Raw genomic sequence first — 11,536 nt, 5'->3', positions numbered from 1 at the left:
ATTTTTAAAATGCTACATAACAAATTAAATATTAAAATTAATTTAATTAAATAAGAAAAATTTATAAATTGTAGAAAAATTTGAATAATCATATTTTTATTTTTAATCACAAATTAAACATCAAATCCATTCAAAATAATTAAAATTCTTCCCCAACTAATTTAAATTCTTAACTATAAATTCATATATACAAACATAATAAATTTTTTATTTTTAAATTTGAATATTTTTAACAAATTCACAAAAAGTTTAATTTTTTTCAAGCGAAATTTACTAATTTTTTTAAATATCCACTATCACTCACTTTCAATTTAAATTTAAATTTTAATCCCCAAAAAATAAAAAGATTTCAAATTTAAATTTTAATTAAAAAAATAAAAAGAATTGAATTGAGAGAAAAATTAAAATAAAAAATAAAAAGTAAACATGTGTGGGGGGAGGGGGGCTGAAAAAGTGTTGGGGTGGGGTGAGGGCGGGGCTGGGAGGGGTATGGGGTATGGGGGTGGGGTGGGGTGGAGAGGTTGGGGGTAGGATGGGATGGGGCTGGGTAGGGTGGGGGTGGGGAAGGGTTGGATGGGTATTGGAGTGGGGGGTAGGGGGGATGGGGGTGGGGTGGGATGGGGCTGGATGGGGTGTGGGGTGGGGACGAGCTGGGGTGGGGAGGGAAAAAATATTTTTATTTTTTAAAAATTTTTAAAAATATTTTTAAATTAAAAAAGATGGAGGGAAAAAAAGGATCCTTTTTAATTTTATTTTTAAATTTTTAAAAATATTTTTAAATTTTAAAAATATTTTAAAATTTTTAAAAAGGGAAAAAAGGATTTTTTTTTTAAATTTTAATTTTTTTTTATTTTTTTTAAAATTATTTTAATATAAAATTGGCCAAAAATTGACCCCCACTTGCACTCCAGGCGAGTGGCTATACTCTCCTTGTCCTAGTCACCATGACCTTGCCACATAGGCAAGGTCAACGACCAAAGGGTGCAAAATTTTGCTTTTTGATGGATTTAAGGGTCAAGATGACAAACATGTAAGTAGAAGTGTCCAACTTACAAAACCGACATAGTAAAGATGTCCAAAGGTAATTTTGCCTTCTTTTAAAAAAACAAGTTTGGATGGCAATCGAAAAATAGAACCACCAGCTTATATAATGTGATGAAAACTTATCCAAAATAATACATTACAAAGAATCCAAATTACAGTTTAAAAGTTGGAGCTTTCTAGGCAAGCCTCCGAACAAGTAACACAAATTAAACAAAAAAAATTACATTGTTAGAGTGTCCAGCTTCATTCTGTGTATAGTAATTACCAACTCTGTTATCATCTTTTATTATATTAAAGAATGCAGTATGACATTAAACAAAATAAATTTTTGATATCCCTGTTTAGTTCTAATTTATACGCAGAGAGTAAGTTTCAAAACCTGAAGCTCTTCCTCCCGCATTAACGCATGAAGCTTCCATTACTAAAAAAAAAAATTGTTTTTCCGACCACAAAAAACCGATCACGCTTGTGGTATGTTTTTTTTTTAAAATATTTTTTTTTTTGAAAAAAAGACCACATGTGGTCGTTTTTATATTTTAAAATTCCAAAATAATCAATTCAATAATTTTTATATTAATTATTATGTCTTTTTAAGAAAATAAATAAAACAACCACTTGTCGTCGCTTTTAGATTTATAAAAATTGCGCCTAAAAATAATTTTAAAAAATTGACCACTTGTGGTCGATTTTATTTAAAAAATATATTAAAAATTATTTTTAAAAAGCGACCAATTGTGGTCGGTTTTATTTTCAAAATTAAATTTAAAATATTTTATAAAAGCGACCAAGTGGTCGTTTTTTGAATTAAAAATTATAAAAAAAAATTATTTAGGAAACCAACCACTTGTGGTCGATTTTATTTAAAAAAATATAATTAAAAACTATTTTTAAAAAGCGACCACTGGTGGTCGGTTTTATTTTCAAAATTAAATTTAAATTTTTTTATAAAAGCGACCACAAGTGGTCGGTTTTGGAATTAAGAAAAATAAAAAAAGACAATTATTTAGAAAACCGACCACTTGTGATCGCTTTTATATACAAAAAATAAAAAATAAAATATTTTTAAAAAGAGACCACTTGTGGTCGATTTTTATTAAAAAATAATTATATGTAAAATCAAATATATTATTTTCTGAAATTACACTGATCACACATAGTCGATAACCAATACAATAATAATGAAAATCAATTAAACTTAGATTTTGTAAGAAAATTATACTAAAAAATATATCAAATAAAATAAATAAATTACGTTAAACATAATCTTTATCTTTGACTTATGTTTCAATATGTAAAATAAATATTTTCCGTTATATATACATTAAATGACATTAAGCATAATGTTTGTATAATGAATATGTCTATATCATATAGTTGAGGTAATCATATCATGCTACTATTGCAATTATAATAATATAACGTACAAATATAACAAATAATTCATCAAAATATAATGAATGTGTTGTATTATGAGGTAATATACTTTTGGATGTTTTGTATATAGTACGTATTCAAGAGTTGATATATATATATATACATATATATATATGTATACATATATATATGTATATATGATGCAGTGATCGAATGATGAACGATGTAGTCAAAAACTAGCAGAAACTATCCAAACATATTGAATACCTTGATTTGAAACGATCGAAGTAATAATATACTGTATGTTGAAGTTATATTAATGTAAGCTAATTAAATTAATCGATAACTCATCAAAGTATGTATATGACATACGTCAAATTATATTACGGGGTAATATACTCGTGTAAGTATGTGATGTATATAGTATGTATTTAGAACTTGATAGTCGATAGTATGTATATGTGTGTATATGTATAGGTATATATAGAATATATATATATATTATTTAGTGAAGGTATAATAACATAAGATAAACTAACCGATAATTCATCTGAATATATGTGAAATACGTTATATATTATTTTGGGTTAGTAAAATTGTGTATGTGATGTATATAGTACGTATTCAAGGGTTGATATATATATATATATATATATATATATATATATGATATAGTGATCGATGAACGATGTAGTCAAAAACTAGCAGAATCTATCCAAACATATTGAATACCTTGATTTGAAACGATCGAAGTAATAATATATTGTACATTAAAGTTATATTAATGTAAGCTAATCAAATTAATCAATAACTCATCAAAGTATGTATATGAAATACGTTGCATTACATTACGGGGTAGTATACTCGTGTACGTATGTGATGTATATAGTACGTATTTAAAACTTGATAGTCGATAGTGTGTATATGTGTGTGTATGTATAGGTATATATATATATTATGCAGTGATGTGCATAGTGCATAGTTCGAAGCTTACATTTATATATATGTATGTATATCTCTTGTGTAGTGATGTACGAAATACGTAGTTAAAATTAAAGCTAATAAAATATATCCAGTTATATATTGAATATACTGATATCATGCAATCGATCGATCAAGGTGATATATAGTATATTGTTAAAGGTATAATAACATAAGATAAACTAACCGATGTATATTATGGGGTAATAAAATCGTGTGTGTGATCGATGTATATAGTACGTATTTGGAAGCATAATAGCCAATCGAATATATGTATATATTTGTATATCTCGTGTAGTGACGTATGTCGTAATCAAAAGCTAGATAACTGAATCTAATTAACCGATAATCTAGTAGATTAACACGCTGTATTATGAGATATATTTTAAATTTATTACTGGTAATTTTTATATAATATTTTCTATGTGACATACGTAATTTATTTGTAAGAATAATAATTTTTTATAATATTTTTTAATTTATTGTTACTATGAATTTATTATTATATTTAAATAGCAGCCTAAGTTAATTCAATTATCTTCTCAATTTTATTTAGATTCTAGCCAACCTTATATCTAATTGATGTCAATTTTAACCTATTTTTGAATTCAATTTGGTTCATTTTTTAAACTAATTTTTATTTTATATCTAATATAATATTTTCTATGATTTATCAATTCAAATATAATATTTTATTATTTTTTTGTAAACATGCACATTGACAATTATTTTACAAAATACATTATTTATTATTATTATCATTATCAACAATTTTAAAATAGATATTCATAATTTATAGGTGCTTATTTTATTTTGAATTATTATTATCGTTGATTTTAATTACATGATTTATTCATAACTAATCTGAGAATAATTATATTATTTGTTTTTACTATTATATTATTTATTTTGACATTATTGATACATTATTAAATTATTTAATCTCAGTCATTGATCAAAGTTGATCCGACGACTGAGACCAATTCAACTTCTTCTTTTCTTTTAAACCAGCTACAAACCCTAATCTCCCTCGTTCCAACAAAACAACCACATCTCCTCAACAAGCTCTCTCTGCTGCTCCACCACCGGCGAGTCCATGGCCGCTCTCTCCTCAATCGCCTCTACTGCCACCACTCTACCAAGATGCCACCTCTCAACGTCACCAACTGAACAAAGCCATCTCCTACTAGTAAAATCTTCCATTACCGGTGAGGATTCCATAAGTCAACAGCTGCCTTCCACTAGCGAAACCACCATCGAGAGCAACTCACCGGCAAACTCCTTCATGCCGTCACTGTTGCTGGCGAATTCCTTATCCGTCATCTAGATTTCTTTATTCATCTCTTTACTGGTAATTACTTGTAAACTCCCTCAGGTAACATCCATAAACAAGTACAAGTGTTGTTCTTCTCATCATCTTCTACTTCACCTTTCTATTTCTCCATTGTGTGTTTACTGTTTTAGCTTTTCAATTTTTAGAGTTGATTTATGTTAGGGATTAATCCCTTTCAAAACTGATTTGCTTGAAGGTTAAGTTTGCTCAATTGATGTTGCTTACTCATTTTGGTATGTGATTGATGAGTGATCTTTTTGTGGACCAACTAAAAAAGTGAGTCAAGAGTATTATTTAGAGGTTTTGAGTTGGATTGTTGGAGTGTACAAATCAATTTTGTATAAGGCCTATTTGTCCTTGACAATTGTTAGCTATGATTATGAGCCATTTGATCAAGAATTATTTTCACCTTATTTTAAAAAATTATCTCATTTTTATTCAAAAATAGTAAATGAAATATAAAAATACTAAATAAGACTTAGCAAGTTGTATTTGAGATTAAAAAAATAATTTAATACTTATTTTCAATATCTTTATTTTTACTTTTTTTCACTTGTAAACCTATTGAATTAAGTTTATGAGTGATACATGATAAATATGATATTAATAATACAAGAGTTATTAATAAATGAATAAGTTTGAAAATGACTAAGTTTAGAGAGTTGAAAATGTTTAGGTATAGGCACTTGAAATGTGAACTTTTGTTTTGAATTTAGTAAAGGTTGATTAATTGTGAAGTGAATTAGTGGCTTGAAAATGTTGAAGTGTAGGTACTTGAAATGTGAACTTTTCATTTTGAATTAAATTTAGTTTAACTTGTAAAGTGACTTAGTGACTTGAAAATCTTGAAGTGTAGGTACTTGAAATGTGAACTTTTGTTTTGAATTTAGTAAAGTTTGGTAACTTGTGAAGTGAATTAATGACTTTAAAATGTTAAAGTGTAAGTACTTGAAATGTGAATTTTAGTTTTGAATTTAGTTTAGTTTGGTAACTTGTGAAGTGACTTAGTGACTTGAAAATGTTGAAGTGTAGGTACTTGAAATGTGAATTTTAATTTTGAATTTAGTTTAGTTTGGTAACTTAAGAAGTGAATAAGTGACTTAAAAATGTTTAGGTGTAGGTACTTGAAATGTGAACTTTTCATTTTGAATTTAGTTTAGTTTGGTAACTTGTGAAGTGACTTAGTGACTTGAAAATATTTAAGTGTAGGTACTTGAAAGGTGAACTCGTGTTTTGATTTTAGTTAAGTGTGGTCACTTGAGAAGTGAATAAGTGACTTGAAAATGTTTAAGTGTAGGTACTTGAAATGTAAACTTGTGTTCTGAATTTAGTTAAGTGTGATCACTTGATACACCCAAATTTACACCTCTCTTACGAGAGAGTAAGCGGTCGCTGTCAAATATAGAACCCAACTAGGTTAGGATCGAATCCCATGGGGAATATGGTGCTAATTAAGTTGTATGCAGATTAGTTAACTTTTAATCATTCATTTCTGTAAAACAAAAAGGGGGATTTGATTCAGTTCACAAATTTATAGTTTCAAAGTAACAAGATGAGATATGTGTAGTATTTGAATCCAGAGAAATAACAAGCTAGGGTTATGTCCACCTTGTAGTTATCAATACTTTCTAACTATGGGCTTTACGAATTCATACATATATCATACTTGCATAGAAACATATTTTATTTAGTAACATAATCCTAGTGTTTCTCAACCATCAAGGACTAATTCACTTTAGTTCTCTCGAATCAAAAGTGTTTACAAAAACAATACGAAATCTACAAGTATTTAATCCTGTTAAGCCATTAACATATGAAATAAAGGTTGGAAATCCTATTTTATTGTCACTAATCTCTTTTCCAAACTTAAACCTTTCTATCGAACAAGTTGAGTTTTAAGGAACATCCTCTATGTTTGCAACCACGAGAATTCAAGATAAACGAAGAGAGTATGATATAAACAGATCAATACATGAAGAATTCAAAAACCCAAAGTAATAGATTGTATATTACAAGGCTTCCATAACCCTAACTAATAAACTTAGCCACTCATGAATAAAATGGGAATCACAATAGAAATATTCATCATACCAAAACGTAAACATAATCTTGACGGAGAAGATGAAGTAACGTTTCTCTCTTGGTGCTAAGCCGCCACTCCCAGTGCAAAGTTAATACAGAATAATGAATAATGATAAAAATTCAGTATCAAGTCTTTTTAATAATCGTTTCTCTCATAATTGCCTTCTAAGTCCCTGAACTAATTATGAATCATAAATTAGGCTTGGACACAGTTTCTAGGCTCCACATTTGGTCCAACAAGTTACTTTTCTCTTGTGTGATTTGTCATCCACAATCCGTAGTTTCATCATGTCTCTATCTACCTCATTAACACCTGAAATCATGCTAATCACATAGGTTAGCTCAATTACATCAAAGTAGAGTAAAAACATAAGAAACTAGGCACTTTGTTCTCAAAACTTAGCTAAAATATGGGTAAGTTATGGTGCTTAGGCATATAAATACACCCAAGATCACCACCCCACACTTAAAGCTTTGTTCGTCCTCAAACAACTTATCCATTTATGCATACACAAGATTTAAAACCCACAAAGGAAACACAAGATGCTCAAAGAGGCTCACACAACGAATATGAAACAAGAAGTAGATTCATGAACCATTACTGAAAACAACCTACCCTTAGAATAAACTCATCAGGTTAGAAAATTCATGCATACCGTTTAAGAAAAGAAATCATATAAATTACCCAACCTTTATCAGCCATGTTCCCTCAAAACAAGAAAGTTACCCATAATCACTCACAGTCATGCAATTTTTAACAAAATGGGTACAAGAATTAAGTTGCGCTCACTCTCATAAAAAATTCTTAAATTACAACTGATGACCATATGTTTAACCTTCGCGTAGTGCTCCACTAATATTAGAATTCTAAGATTAGGATCAAATAGGTCTTTTCCGGGTTGTAATGCAGGCTAAATGATGGATAGGAACTATTTTAGCCAAAAACAGTGACTATCTTCCCTAAGCGCTTTAATACATTACAATATGCAACTAAGACCAATTTCTAACAACCAATTTGCATCACTTTCATCTATCCATATCTTTTGTTTTCACCCAATCCCATTAAACTCAACTAATAACACTATGGTGGGAGTATGCAACCCTTTCAAATATATATATATATATATATATATATATATATATATATATGTATATATTTGCGCTCATTTCATGTTACACACCCCTATGATAGCCACCCTCAACTTAAGAGATTTGCCTTAGTTGAGGTGAACAATGCCTAAGAAGGACTAGGGACAAAACAGGTTCATTGTAACATGTCCGGGATAAAATTTAGAATTTTTTTTTCAAAATTTTTTTCTACTCTCAACCATATCAATTGCACACGCCAATAACTAGACTTTGGGGCATCATTTTCACCTTTTTTCTCTTATTGTCAAACTCCTAAATCAAATTGATTTTACATTAAAACGCTTAGGAGCTTTTGGATCAAATTATGGTCTATTAAAGAACGGGTTAGGCTACATATGAGGCTAACAAAAGAACAAGATAAAGGATCAACGGGGCTAGCTAAGATAATGTGCAAAGGTAGGTCAAAAGAAGGTATGAACAATGACTGTCAACGAAATGCCTAAATCATCTCCTAAACTCACAATCTTTATTTTGCTTTGCACATACACTAGGCAAGTTCTAGCATCAGTTGCAATAAGAAATATACAACAGTCTTACACACTCATGGCACATGGTCAACTCAATTAGGAGCATTATAGATTCTCGACCCAATAATTAAATGAATTCAAATAAAACCAACAATCACAACAAAAGTCACAACTAGAGCCTAGGTGTTTCAAATCTAATGATCCATCACATACTTATGTTATAATGTCATGTGAACAGCTACATGCAAGTAAATGACTAATTTTCTCTTAAGACGGCCATCATCAATCCATCATCGAGAAAATCAACTAATTATAACTAAATCAAACAAACATCTAACAAAAAACAAAATAAACAAAATAAATAATCCTATCAAAGAAGTATACTAAGGGGAAGTGCTATTTTCTTACAAAACAAGTAGCAAAGTAACCAGCCACCCCACACTTAAGTGCAAATAACAAGATAAAGAACCTGGCTAGTAGTACTCCTCATCCATATTAGGAGTCATGCCACCTGCATGGAGATCATCATCGGAGCCATTTTTCCTATAATCATCACATCATCCACGCCATCCACACATAATGAAACTAACTGCAATTAAGATGAAGGTGGTGAAGTCACCACTCCATACTTAATTTGTTAGTATAAACCAATTAAGTGTTATTGTCAGGTACTCAAACTTCGCTGACATACACTTTGATATGGTGTACCAACATTAGTCACAATACAATTCACTCACTTCAATTCCACCAATTTTACTTCAATGAAATAATTTTTGAACAAAGTTATGCCTTAGAGCTTCAACATATCAATATACACAAAACACCATCACTTTCACACGATTTAACCAACACTATGTTCCATCAAGTAAGTTGTGAAATAATGGCCACACAACTAAACTACGTTAGTCATGAACAATTCAATCACATGCAAAGCTCAAAGTCCTAAAATAATGGTGTCTACTACAACAATGATGTTTATCTTCCCAAGATGCTCAAAACCTATCTTTGACATAGCCATGGAAAGAATTTAGTTCATAATCCTCAAGAAATTAATTAACAACTACAACATAAAGTCACAACACTTAAGGATTAAGGAAATAAAAACTTACCTTAAAGATGGAAGACTGAAGAAATAAAGGGAGAATTGTTGAGATTATGAAGCAAAGAATAATCTTGAAGGATAAATAGAATGGTGAGAGAGAAATATTGTACAGCTTAGGGGTGAAATAAGGATGACTTTGGCATTCATAGTGTAGATTCTATTAAAGAGTGAAATCCGGATCAGATTGACCCAATTAAAAGTCGAGTACTAAGCTAAATTAGCAAGGGTATACGACGCACAAGGGAAGGCAAATGTTTAAGTGTATGTTGCATAGGTCATCGCACAAGTGAAATAGTGAGCATGTGCATTACAGTTTGCGTCGCACATATTTTTGCACAAGGGTAAGTGTGCGCCGCACAAGGTATCACAAAAATTAGGTTAGGCGCCACATAGTTAGTCGCAAAAGTGAAATAGTGAAGGTGTGCGGTTGGGTATGTGATGCACAAGCCATCGCCAAAGTTAAGGTGTGCACCACATAAGGTATAGCATATGTGAGGGTAATCTTAGGCTATGTATTAGGCGACGACTTTGCCATAGCCTATGTAAACTTGATCACCACACACCCTGTAGTACACTTAAACTTTGATGCCATGCACCCCAATCTTCATATAAGGCATTGAGAAAGGTTCATACCATGGGGGCTTCACCCCTGCACCCCCATCGAGGTTAGTGGTAGGCTTTGAGATCGGGCCTATTGGCCCGATACCTACGCTATCACCACAAACCTTATTAAAAATCACAAAATAAAGTCGCACTGTGAAACTTTTGGGGTCGTATTAACATAATTTGGGTCACAACTCTAACACGAATCATGACTCAAGCCTTACACATTTGACCACTCCAACTTACCTATAATGTTCCCGCTACTCCTAAAAACTTACCACCTTTGTTATGACTCACTTTCAAAATGAATTTTGTACCAATCACCTCCTTAGTACTTTATGCACCTACACTTAATCAAAAATAACTAAAAATGATTAGAAGGATGGGTTGCCTCCCACCAAGCGCCGTAGTTTCGGTCGTGGCTTGACTCTTATTTTTGTATTTTGATTTAATATGATAAAATAAAATAAAATCATGGGTTGCCTCCCATACAACGCCTAATTTAACGTTGTGACACAACTCGATTATCTTGACTACTCAGACTTCGTCAAGATACATCGATGATGCCATTTGTACCTCATCTGTTTGATCAAGAAAATGCTTTATTCCTAATCCAGCCACTTTGAAGTCACTCATATCCTTGCTTGCAAATTCAACTACACCAGCTATGCTCTTCATAACAGACCTATCCTTAACTGGTACATCTCGCTCATCTTCGTAGAATACATCAACAATCAAGAAGAAACTCATCTCTTTTTGTTATTTCATGGGTTTACACACTTCAAAACTAACCTCTTTCCCGTTAAGCCTAAATTTCAGCTCATTCGACTCCAGGTCAACTAACACTCTGCTAGTTGCTAAGAACGGCCTACCTAAAATTATGGGAACTTCAAATTTCACTTCGCAATCAATAATTACAAAGTCGACAGAAAATATAAAATTATCCACCTTTACAAGTACATTATGTAGAATCCTAACCGGCCTTATCACCAATCTATCTGCTATTACAAGTTGCATGTTTATGGGTATGGGGTCTCCCAAACCCAACTTCTTATAAATAGCTAGTGGCATCAGATTGATGTTAGCTCTTAGATCATATAAGGCCTTAGCAAAATCTAGGGTCCCAATCGTACAAGGAATGGTAAATTCTCCTGGGTCTGCCTTCTTCTGCACCAGTGACCTTGTAAAAATAACACTACAATGATGGAGATTATCTATCGGTTCATAGCTTATCACTCCTTTCTTCGTCACAAGATCTTTCATAAACTTAGCATATCCAGGCATCTGTTCCAGTGCTTCAACTAAAGACACGTTCACTGTCAATTGCTTTAACATAGCCATGAATTTGTTAAACTTGCCTTCATCTTTTTTCTGTTTTAATCATTGTGAAAATGGGGCTGG

The 11,536-nt window shown here is 31.1% G+C and overlaps 1 pseudogene; it reads right to left on the bottom strand.

Moving 5' to 3' along the window:
* Positions 1–1,391: 1,391 nt before the first annotated feature.
* Positions 1,392–11,536, bottom strand: part of LOC107852334 — a 61,823-nt pseudogene continuing 51,678 nt past the window's right edge.

This window comes from Capsicum annuum, chromosome 1, assembly GCF_002878395.1.
Source record: "Capsicum annuum cultivar UCD-10X-F1 chromosome 1, UCD10Xv1.1, whole genome shotgun sequence".
Lineage (NCBI taxonomy): Eukaryota > Viridiplantae > Streptophyta > Magnoliopsida > Solanales > Solanaceae > Capsicum > Capsicum annuum.
This window is presented reverse-complemented; position numbering and strand designations above follow the sequence as displayed.